At 48.2% G+C, this 12,265-nt stretch overlaps 1 protein-coding gene across 1 annotated transcript in view; it reads left to right on the plus strand.

The window, feature by feature from the left end:
- The first annotated feature begins 2,780 nt into the window (after nt 1-2,780).
- ABHD2 (abhydrolase domain containing 2, acylglycerol lipase) overlaps nt 2,781-12,265 on the plus strand; it is a 118,536-nt gene continuing 109,051 nt past the window's right edge. Inside the window, exon 1 of the mRNA XM_040342407.1 lies at nt 2,781-2,917. The gene's annotated coding sequence lies outside the window, so the exon portion shown is untranslated. The remainder of the gene's footprint in view (nt 2,918-12,265) is intronic.

Raw genomic sequence — 12,265 nt, forward strand, 5'->3', positions numbered from 1 at the left:
CCCTGTACTACTTTTGGTCCTACATTGATCCTACTTCAACCCATTGAATATCATTGAAGTCGGACCAAAGTAGTATCCTGTTCATGAAAGTAGGATGGATGTAGGACCAATGTAGCAGAGCAAAGTAGGATGAAAGTAGTGTAGTAGTGTGAACCCAGCCTTATAGACAGAAGAACAGGAAGTGAGGATTTCTCAGAAGAAATAAGGACATTAAAAAGCAAAATGGAAGGATGAGGTAAGTGAAGGAGGACTGCACTAAGGTAAAGGAAGCTATTTAGGAAAAAAAATTGTACCTTTACAACCCCTTTAAGGTTTTACCTTATATTATATGGTTTTGGTAAATCTGAAGACAAAAATCTGCAGAAAATCTTATAGTGTGTATGGCGTCTAAGGCAGAGGATGGTGCCAGTAAGGCGAAGGATGGTGCCAGTAGGGGGAAGGACGGTGTTCGTAGTGCAGAGGATGGTGTTAGCAGGGCAGAGATTTGTGTTAGGTGGGAAGAGGACAGTGTCAATAGGGCAGAAGACGTAAGCATAGCAGAGGTTGGTTTCATTAGAACAGTGGATGGTGTCAGTTAATAGAGCAGTGGACATGGTTAGTAGAGCAGAGGTTGGTGTCAGTAAGGCAGTGGACGGTGTCAGTAGGGCCAAGGATGGTGTCAGTAGGGCCAAGGATGGTGTCAGTAGGGCCAAGGATGGTGTCAGTAGGGCTAAGGAAGGTGTCAGTAGGGCCAAGGAAGGTGTCAGTAGGGACGTGGATGATGTCGGTAGGCCAGAGGACTGTGTCAGTAGGGCAGAGGACGGTGTCAGTAGGGCAGAGGACAGTGTCAGTAGGGCAGAGGACGGTGTCAGTAGGGCAGAGGACGGTGTCAGTAGGGCAGTGGACGGTGTCAGTAGGGCAGTGGACAATGTCAGTAGAGCAGAGGACGGTGTCAGTAGGACAGTCGATGCTGTCAGTAGGGCAGAGGATGATGTCAGTAGGGCAGAGGATGATGTCAGTAGGGCAGAGGATGATGTCAGTAGGGCAGAGGATGATGTCAGTAGGGCAGAGGATTGTGTCAGTAGGGCAGTGGACGGTGTCAGTAGGGCAGAGGACGGTGTCAGTAGGGCAGAGGACGGTGTCAGTAGGGCAGAGGACGGTGTCAGAAGGGCAGAGGACGGTGTCAGAAGGGCAGAGGATGGTGTCAGTAGGGCAGTGGACGGTGTCAGTAGGGCAGTGGATGGTGTCAGTAAAGCAAAGGACAGTGTCAGTAGGGCAGAGGACGGTGTCAGTATGGCAGTGGACAGTGTCAGTATGGCAGAGGACGGTGTCAGTAGAGCAGAGGACGGTGTCAGTAGGGCAGTGGACGGTGTCAGTAGGGCAGAGGACGGTGTCAGTAGGGCAGAGGACGGTGTCAGTAGGGCAGTGGACGGTGTCAGTAGGGCAGAGGACGGTGTCAGTAGGGCAGAGGACGGTGTCAGTAGGGCAGAGGACGGTGTCAGTAGAGCAGAGGACAGTGTCAGTAGAGCAGAGGACGGTGTCAGTAGGGCAGAGGACGGTGTCAGTAAGGCAGTGGACAGGCACTTTTTCGACGGAGGGCACAAATCGATAGAACACAGGCTCTCTGTGTTGTCTCCCTTCTCTGGTCGGCACTCACGGAGATCAAAGCCACACAGAGCTGGCTGTGTGTACAATCTTCTTCCTCACCCTTCTATCAGCTGAAGGGGTGGGGATTAAAAAAGCAGCGGCAGGACTGTGCAACTTGCAGAGGGGGACACTGAGCTGCAGGCAATCAGTGTGCAGTAACCTCTAGCAACTAAATGGTGAGCGGTAATGTGCAGTAACCTCTAGCAACTGAATGGTTAGAGGTAATATGCAGTAACCTCTAGCAACTGAATGGTGAGCGGTAATGTGCAATAACCTCTAGCAACTAAATGGTGAGCGGTAATGTGCAATAACCTCTAGCAACTGAATGGTGAGCGGTAATGTGCAGTAACCTCTAGCAACTGAATGGTGAGCGGTAATGTGCAGTAACTTCTAGCAAGCTAGCAATGAGCGGCAATCAGTGATCAGTAACCTCTAGCAACCAAATGGTGATCTGTAATGTGTAGTAACCCCTAGCGCATGTCTTGGCGCACAGATCAGCGTGCCAGCACCAGCTATGCATCGCATAGTAGCCCATTATGTGACACTTACCTGCAGGAGAAGCCCGCGATGTCCCCGTCTTCTCCACGGGCAGCGAGCTTCCATTCTTCACCCCTCTTCCTTCCGGGAACCGCGAACTCCGGCTCTGTGACTGGCCGTAAAATCACTCCTGCGCATACGCACAGGAGCCGCCAGTCACGGCATGACCCTAGCTTGAAACGGCACAGCATGCCCTTTCAAGATGGCGCATGCGCAGCAGTAGAAGACCAGGAGCTATGCTTCGCTTGCCACAGGTCATTCCCAACTTTAAAAGTTGTGAGGTAATAATGGTACAGACAGCTGTTATTATATGGAAAGTCATACATGAGGTTGGAGTGTCAGTATAGACATTATAGACACCTCCAGTACATACATCTCAATGATAACCTAATCCTGTCAGCATTACCCGCCATACACTGCACGTGTCACACCAGCAGGCTCATGTCACTGGTTAAGTGACGTCGCCCTCAGCCTATCCCGGAGCCAGCGCTTGTTACTCCTGGTGACTCGCTCCCGCCTCCCTGTCCGGTTAATAGGAGGTTCTGTGGTTTCTGACCAATCCCAAAGCGGGATGGGCGGTGAGTGACAGCGGCCGCGTCCAATCGAGTGAAAGAGATCGCAGCAGCTGTGTTGTCAGGGAAGTGACTGCCATCAGGAGACTGCGAGGTGGAAGGTGCAGGAGGGCGGAGGTGTGCATGTCATTTCTGGCTGATGGGAGAGTTGGCGGTGCCGGACCCTGGAGAAGAGCTGTAAGGTGAGAGGATGGCCGGGCCTGGCTTTGTGTGTGGAGGGGAGAGGGGGTGGTGGTTATAGTCTGGCTGCGTGTGACATGGAGGTGACTCAGCTCTGAGGAGACCTCCTGTATATATATAATGTATACACTGCTCTATAGACTGATATCAGGGGGGTGACCATAGGAGGTGATGGGGGGGGGGGGGGCTCCTCTCCATCCACCCTCACTATCTACAGTTGGAGAGACACAGGCTGCACCAGGGGCCCTTGTAATGTAAGAATCCAGGACTGGGGGGCCCCCTTAGTGCTGTAATGGGCCAGGACTGGGGAGCCCCTTAGTGCTGTAATGGGCCAGGACTGTGGGGCCCCCCTTAGTGCTGTAATGGGCCAGGACTGGGGAGCCCCCTTAGTGCTGTAATGGGCCAGGACTGGGGGGCCCCCTTAGTGCTGTAATGGGCCAGGACTGGGGGGCCCCCTTAGTGCTGTAATGGGCCAGGACTGGGGGGCCCCCTTAGTGCTGTAATGGGCCAGGACTGTGGGGCCCCCCTTAGTGCTGTAATGGGCCAGGACTGTGGGGCCCCCCTTAGTGCTGTAATGGGCCAGGACTGAGGGAGCCCCCTTAGTGCTGTAATGGGCCAGGACTGTGGGGCCCCCTTAGTGCTGTAATGGGCCAGGACTGGGGGGGGGCCCTTAGTGCTGTAATGGGCCAGGACTGGGGGGGGGGCCTTAGTGCTGTAATGGGCCAGGACTGGGGGGCCCCCTTAGTGCTGTAATGGGCCAGGACTGGGGGGCCCCCCTTAGTGCTGTAATGGGCCAGGACTGGGGGGCCCCCCTTAGTGCTGTAATGGGCCAGGACTGGGGGGCCCCCCTTAGTGCTGTAATGGGCCAGGACTGGGGGGCCCCCCTTAGTGCTGTAATGGACCAGGACTGGGGGCCCCCCTTAGTGCTGTAATGGGCCAGGACTGTGGGGGCCCCCCTTAGTGCTGTAATGGGCCAGGACTGTGGGGCCCCCCTTAGTGCTGTAATGGGCCAGGACTGTGGGGCCCCCCTTAGTGCTGTAATGGGCCAGGACTGGGGGGGGGGGGGCCTTAGTGCTGTAATGGGCCAGGACTGGGGGGGGGGGGGCCTTAGTGCTGTAATGGGCCAGGACTGGGGGGCCCCTTAGTGCTGTAATGGGCCAGGACTGGGGGGGGGGCCCTTAGTGCTGTAATGGGCCAGGACTGGGGGGGGGGCCCTTAGTGCTGTAATGGGCCAGGACTGGGGGGGGCCCTTAGTGCTGTAATGGGCCAGGACTGGGGGGCCCCCCTTAGTGCTGTAATGGGCCAGGACTGGGGGGCCCCCCTTAGTGCTGTAATGGGCCAGGACTGGGGGGCCCCCCTTAGTGCTGTAATGGGCCAGGACTGGGAAGGGGGGGGGGCCCTAGTGCTGTAATGGGCCAAGACCTCCAAAAGGAGGGAAATCCCTGGTAGTCACCAGAACTAGTGTCCCCATTGGTAGATTTCCCCTCTATTCCTGTTTGGGTGATCACTCACTATCTTCTATCACTTTATTATTCTGTGACAACAGTAAACAGGACAAGTAGGTTGAAAAGCAAAAAAAAGAAGGTCCAGTACTTGTAGTTTCCCATTCACAGGACTCTCTGAATTAATGACACAGCCAGGTGGGCGGAGCCCTGCATAAACCATTTTTTTTTTTTGACAGCGAGTGGGGGGGAGAAGATCCACCACTTGGTGTCACTACAGGGGATCTTGGGGTGCAGGTGCTGCCCCCGGTCCTGGCTCATTGCAGCCCAAGGGGGGCCCCCCCGGTCCTGGCCTATTGCAGCCCAACGGGCCCCATCCATAACTGCCAGAGGAGGAAGAGAAGAGTCAGGTGGGCATGTCATTTGTTTGGCACAATACGATTGTATTGGATGACAGGTGCATGTACAGTGTGTCCTACCTTTTTGTATCTCGGTGGAAATAACGGGTGTCCAACCTATAGGAATCCTCGCTCTTCTATTGGGGCCAGCCTGTGTTGTCAGAAATGTTGCCCCTAGATTTGATTGGTTGGTTCTGCATCTGTTTTGTCTACAGAATAATAATAATAATAATAATAATAAAAAAAAAAAACTGTGCAAGGATGGCCCAATCAAATGAGTTGGATCAGAAACTTTGCAGGGTCACTGATGGGTTTTAAGGCCTCATATAGAGAAGGCTCCCAGCAATCTATCTTTAAAGGGGTTGTAAAGGTAAAAAAAAATTCACCTTAATGTCTTTACATATCCTTTAAGGACATATTTGCCTTTTGTAAGATGTTACAATTGCACCGGCCACCACACCACCCTGAGTCCCTGTTTTGACAGCATGCTGCTCCCCCCCCCCCCCGGCATCCACAATCTAAATAAAACACGGCACAGTGTTCTGTGAATGGAAAAACTACAAGTTCCAATAGTCTTTGCAGCTGTCAGCTTGTAGTTGTTATAATGAATAATAATAATACAGGATTTATATAGCGCCAGCACTTTACAACTTGAGGGCTAACATTACAAATACAATACACTTCAATACAGTATGAATCGGAGGGACCTGCTCATTGGAGCTTACAGGGGCGCTGTCGATCTCGCTTGGTAGTTCATTGAGCTTCTTGTAACTGTCTGCTCACATCAGAGGTACGGGCAGTCTGGGTGTAATACCCACTATCTGCAATCAATGCTTCACAGGTCCCTAAAAAAAACAAAAAAATAATAATACACAAGAACAATGTGAACAATATGTTCTTCCTGCAAAAAAAAGTGTGTAGCGCTACCCCCTCAGGAGCCGCTGGTTGTTTTGGGATCGGCGGATTAAGTTACCTCTTACCGTTGAGTAGATGAGTAGGCGAATGTCCAGTCATCAAATAAAGGTTTTCTGAATGCTTTATTTCCGGCCCAACATCAACATGAGGTAGAGAGAAAAGGTTGATGAAGCAAGAGAACTTATCAGTATCAGGCCTGGATATGAGAAGGAGCAATCCTGCTCTCAGTAGTAGTAGATACAGTTCGTCGCCACTCTAGCCAGAGTGGGTGAAGTGCCCCCGGACAGACTCCTGCACGAGCCTGGCAGCCGAAGTGTCACTTTAGGTTGCTGGGAGGAACAGGTCTCTGCCACAGACCCGGCTCTAGGGACCTCTGCCACAGGCCCAGTACTTGGATGAGCTGAATGGATTGAGCGAATCCTCCCAGTATATTAAGTTAGGGTCACCGGGTGACAGTGGAAGTGTACCTGTCTATGTCCCGGTCACCAGATCCCCGATGGTTCGTTCAAGCCCTCTTGGACAACCTGCCTCCGGGTTCTCCTTAAGCCAACCCCCCCCCATTGAACGGCATACAGCCTGGGATCTTTAGTAGATGGGGGACCCAGTAAGTCACTGGGGCCCCTTAGTAGCATCAGTTGCTCCAGGCTAGGAGGGCCCAAAGTCTGGAACTCTGCGTAGCGCGCGACCCCAGGCCAGAAAGGCCATAGTGGTGGGGCCCGCGATGTGCGCACACCCTGAAGGTGGGTGCCGCACCAGGAACCTGTGAAGATCCCACAAAAATGGCGTCCGCCACAGATATACTCTCCCCCAGCATGCTCCGCGAGAGAAAACTTCTCTAATTGGCTGCTGGGGAAAAGTGGCTCTGCCAGAACTCCTCTAGCGCCAACTGTCGCTCAGGGATGGGATTGCATCCCTGGAGCGCAGACTGACCTACAGGACAGTTCAGGAATGACAGCAGACCAAAATTTAACCAATTATGAATGGGAGCAAAATAACTCTCCCATTCCCCCACTAACTTTAGCGTAGTGCCCATACTGAAAGTAAGGGGGCACTACAAGTGCATTCATTTTTGTTTTTTATTTTCTTTCTAAAAGTGAATTTATGCTTTTAAAAGTATTCCACACAAGTGTAAATCGGGCCTATAGAGACCCTTATGCCCTGTACACACGATCGGTTCATCCGGTGAAAACGGACCGATGGATTTTTTTCATCAGATATCCGATGAAGCTGACTTTCATCAGTCTTGCCTACACACCATCAGTTAAAAATCCAATTGTGTCAGAACGCGGTGACGTAAAACGCAACGACGTGCTGAGAAAAATGAAGTTCAATGCTTCCGAGCATGCGTCGACTTGATTCTCAGCATGCGTGGATTTTTGACCGATGGATTTCCCCACAGACGATCGTTTTTTTTTTTCTAACGTTTTTTTTTAACCATCAGAACATTTTAAAACGGGTTTTATTTTTTTTCACCGATGGGGCCCGCACACGATCGGTTCGTCCGATGAAAACGGTCCGATGGACAAACCGATGGTGTGTACAGGGCATAAGACTCCTCCATGTGATTTGGTGAAACGTCACCTTTTTGGGACCTCTCTTGTATTCTCCAGTTTCTAGTAATGGACCCGTCTAGTGTTGTAGAATGTCATTGATGCCGCACATTGCTTCTTCTCTTGATCTCAGTATCAGATATACAGAACATGTGGATTTTGTTATAGGAAATGATTTCAGATGATGAAATATATTCTGCTCATTGTGTTAGGAGCCGTATGTCTGTGGGTACGAGTCAATGGCGTAACGGACCGCTTGCGTCCCAGAACAATCTAATGTGGGCACCTAAGACCCACACACACGATCAGACATTCGTACAAAAAATACCGCTTTTTAATCGATCGTACGATAATCTGATTGGTACACAGCTTTTAAGAGCCGATCATGACAATTCATGGAAAATTATCCGATGGGGCAATCGCAAACAAAAATCTCGTAGGATTTTCCTCTAACCGCTTGCCGGACTTTTAACTTGCATGCAAGGTGGCTCTGCTGCACAGAATTGAGTACCTGGTACGTGACCTTTCACTTTCCGGTCTGGGGTGTGCAGCTGGCGACGCGCTCCGACTAATATGTATTCAGAGAGAGATATCAATCACACACACACCGGGAGCTGATGTGCGGGTACTGCGGACTCGATGTTTGCTGGGATCCGCCGATCATTAGCTAGAGAGCCAGAACAGCGATCTGCTAAACAAGGAACACATCGCTGTTCTGTCAGTAGGGAAGTCATGGATCCTGTGTTCCTGCAAAGCAGGGAAATGGATCCATGCCAAAAGCACCTCTCGCAGTACACAAACACTGGCTAGGCACACAGTTAACCATTTGATCGCCGCTGATGTTAACCCCTTTACAGCCATTAGTGTCATTAGTACAGTGACAGTGCATATATTTAGTACTGATCACTATATTGGTGTCACTGGTCCTCAAAAAGTGTCAGAATGATCGCAGTTCTTCTATAAGTTGCTGATCGCCACCATTACTAGTAAGAATAAATAAAAATAACATAAATGTATCCCATAGTTTGTAGACGCTATAACTTTTGTGCCAACTAATCACGTTTCGGGATTTCTTTTTTTTATTTATTTTTTATTTTTACCAAAAATATGTAGCAGAATACATATTGGCCTAAGTTTTATGAAGAAATTTGATATTTTACATTTGCTTATTGCATTTTTTTTTTTTTTCTATAGCAGAAAGTAATTTTTTTTTTTTTTTTAGTTTTCAAAATTGTCGCTTTTTTATTTATTCTTATATAGCGTAATAAATTAAAAACAGAGATTGTCGAATACCACCAAAAGAAAGCTCTATTTGGGGGGGCGGGGGAAATAGACATACGTTTTTATTTGAGTTCAGTATCGCAAAAAATTGCCTGGTCATGAAGGCGTGGGGGGTAAATTTTCTGGAGGTAAAATCAAGTGGTTAATCGGTACAGTTTTCATCCTAAAATACAAATGCAATACATTACTTTACTTCCAAATGTTTATTCTGTTGTGCGAAAACTTTCAGAACTTTAGTAACCTTTTTTTTTCGATATGGAGACTAGCATACAAAAATAATCATCAATCATTCGTCCGATAATCTCATTGTGTGTATCGGGCATTGAGGGTTGACTGATGAAGAAATAGAACCTGGTCACTGAGCTTAGTAAATAAGATAAACCTGAGTGTTTGATTTTTGTTTTTTCCTAAAAAATGATTGGGTTTCCCCAGTGCCGGCCCAAGACATTGTGCTGCCTGGGACCAAGAATGAAATGCTGCCCCCCCCCCCCCCCAGAATAAAATCACGCCAACCAAAAGGCCCCCACATTCATTATTTTATATCGTGATAACTAAAGGGGACCCGTCATGGCTCTATACATGTATAAAGAGGACCTGTCATTACTCTTTACATGTAAAGGAATATCAAGAGGATCTGTCACGGCTCTATAAATGTATATAGGACTATAAAGAGTAATTGACATGGCTCTATACATGTATAATGAGGGCCTGTCATGGCTCTATACATGCATATAGAGGACCTGTCATGGCTCTATACATGTATATAGAGGACCTGTCATGGCTCTATACATGTATATGTAGAGGAACTGTCGAGACTCTTTACATGTAAAGGAATATAAAGAGGACCTGTCATGGCTCTAAATGTATATAGGAGTATAACGAGGGCCTGTCATGGCTCTATAAATGTATCAAGAGGGCCTGTCATGGCTCTATACATGCATATAGGCATATAAAAGGACCTGCCTGTCATGGCTCTATACATGTATCCAGGAGTATAAAGGGACCTGTGAATTGCCGGCGGCCACAATGTCGTTTGCGCAAACTAATCAATGTACGCTAATTGTGTTTTTTTGTTTGTTTTTTTTTTGGTACCAAAAATATGTAGAAGAATACATATTGACCTAAACTGAAGAAAATAGTTTATTTTTCTAAATCTTGGGGATATTTATTATAGCAAAAAGTAAAAAAATATATATATATTTATAGCACAAAAAATATGCTGCCCCCTAAAAGTGCTGCCTGGTACCCATGGTACCACCCGGTCCCATCATAGGGCCAGCCCTGATTTTCCCTGGCAATCCCTTTGCATAGGGAACATGTTGGGTTTTATTTTATTTGTTTGAAGTGAACAGCTTCTCCATGTTTAGTAAATCTGCCCTTGTTGTGCTGTTGCCAGTAAGGTTTAGCCCAGGGATCCTCAAACTATGGCCCTCCAGCTGTTGTAGAACTACACATCCCATGAGGCACTGTAACACACTGACATTCACAGACATGACTAGGCATGATGGGAATTGTAGTTCCTGAACAACTGGAGGGCCATAGTTTGAAGACCCATGGTTTAGCCTTTAGCTGTAAGAACCTGTCTTCATTAGTGCTTGTGATAGAACAAAGAAGCTTTGCGGTAAGCGACCAGTTGGGAACTTAAAATAACTATAACATTATTGCTTGTCATTCTCATCACACCCATTGTCTTTAAAATACACCTCCTAAGATCTATTGGAGTGTCAGGGGGGGGAAAAAAAGCTGAAAAGACAAAGCTGAGTGAATTGTTATGCCCTGTACACACGATCGGTTCGTCTGATGAAAACCAACCGATTGTTTTTTTTTAATCGGATATCCGATAAAGCTGAGTTTCATCAGTCTTGCCTACACACCATCGGTTCGTCCGACGATAAAAACGGACCGATGGACCCTTTTCAGATGAACCCATTGTGTGTACAGGGAATAAGAAGAGTTTAGGGGCCGTTCAAATCTGAGAAACTCATAATCGCAGGATGAATCGCGTGATTTTGCCAATGACTTTGGATCATGCTAAAATTGTGGCATGACGCACGCACATTGAGGTGGCAGTCATTCTTAATGGCACCCAAATGCCTCCATAAAAACTGTTTTCTCACACGGTCCAAAGTCTGTGCCAAGAAAGGGTGCTGGAACAACTATCTATTTTTATATATATATATATATAACATTTTATCAGTGGAATGTTAAGTCTAAACATTGTATCAATTTGACTTTTACTTTAAAGTAATAGACTTCTGTATGTAAATTGGGAACGTTTAGCCACTTAAACACCAAACCTTTTTCTGACATTTGTTGTTTTCAAGTTAAAATCGTTTTCTTTTTTTTTTTTTGAAAATTACTTGGCACCCCAAAACATTATATCTATATACCGTATTTTGTCACTCCATAAGACGCACTTTTCCCCCCCCAAGAAATGGGGGCAAGTGCCCCTGCGTCTTATGGAGCGAATATTGAGCAGGAGTCGCCGCCGCTCGCTCCGGGCGCACACACACAAGACACACCACCTACTCGGGCCGCCCTCTCTCACTCCAGCTAACCAGAATACGGCCCCGCCCAAGGCAATGCGGCATCGCCTCCTATCACGGCGCTGCTAGCCCAACGTGGGGTGAAGCGAGAGTCCGCTGTCGCCAATCGCGGCCATCCCCATGATGTTTCTGAGGACGCCTTTCTCCCAGTCTGCTGCGAGCCAATGGTGGCAGGGCCAACTGCCAAACTTAATGGGATGGGCAGTGAGATGGAGAAGCGGCGTGTGTGGTATAATGCTGAAATATGCGGTATGTACATTATAGGAGGACTTTATGTGGAGGTCATGCTAGGTGCTTGGATAGATGGAATGAGACACGGCTAACTACACTGTTTCTCACCTTTTTTTACTAGTTCAATACCGTATTTATCATGGTATTGCGCGCTCCGGCTTATAGCGCGCACTCCTAATGTGGACCCGCATTCCTGCAAAAAAACATTTTAGTACTTACAGTTTTGTTGTCTTGCGCGGCGTCCATCGGCGGCCTCGTCGGGTCTGGCGTCCGTCTGTGGCTTCGGTGGTGTCCTCCTCGTCGGGTCCGACGTCCTTCTGCGGCCATCGTGGTGTCCTCCCCGCTTCCTGCGCTGAGTTTGAACCACTGCGCTCGGCTCCTCTCGCGGTCATGTCCTGTGCGTCCTGTACGTGACCGCGAGAGGAGCTGAACCTGCCCGACTATACCCGAGTGTACTGCGCTCGGTATATGCCGGCGCAGTGGTTCAAACTCGGCGCGGGTATCGGCGTATATCGCGCACCCATGATTTTGCCCTGATTTTCAGGGCAAAAAAGTGCACGATATACGCCGATAAATACGGTAACTTTGTATTATGACAGAGGTGTGTGCATACTGTCCTATATATCCATAGGAACATGGGAGACATCCTGCTATAGATGTACACTGTTGGGCCTCATCAGATTATACTCTCATAAACACTGGTGTATCTTTATTTGTTATAGGAATACCACTGGCTAATGTACATTTTTATTTGCCAGTCTTCTGTAAGGGTCAGAGTATTTTTTTTCTCGGTTTCCTCCTCCAAAACCTAGGTGCGTCTTATGGTGCGAAAAATATGGTTTGTTTGTTTTTTAGTAGAGACCCTAGAGAATAAAATGGTAGTTGTTACAATATTTTATGTCGCACTCTATTTGCGCAGCGGTCTTTCAAATGCAATTTATTTTGAAAAATGTACTTTAACCACTTCCATACCAGGCACTTATACAC

The sequence above is a fragment of the Rana temporaria genome, chromosome 3 (assembly GCF_905171775.1).
Source record: "Rana temporaria chromosome 3, aRanTem1.1, whole genome shotgun sequence".
In the NCBI taxonomy this organism is placed as follows: Eukaryota; Metazoa; Chordata; class Amphibia; order Anura; family Ranidae; genus Rana; species Rana temporaria.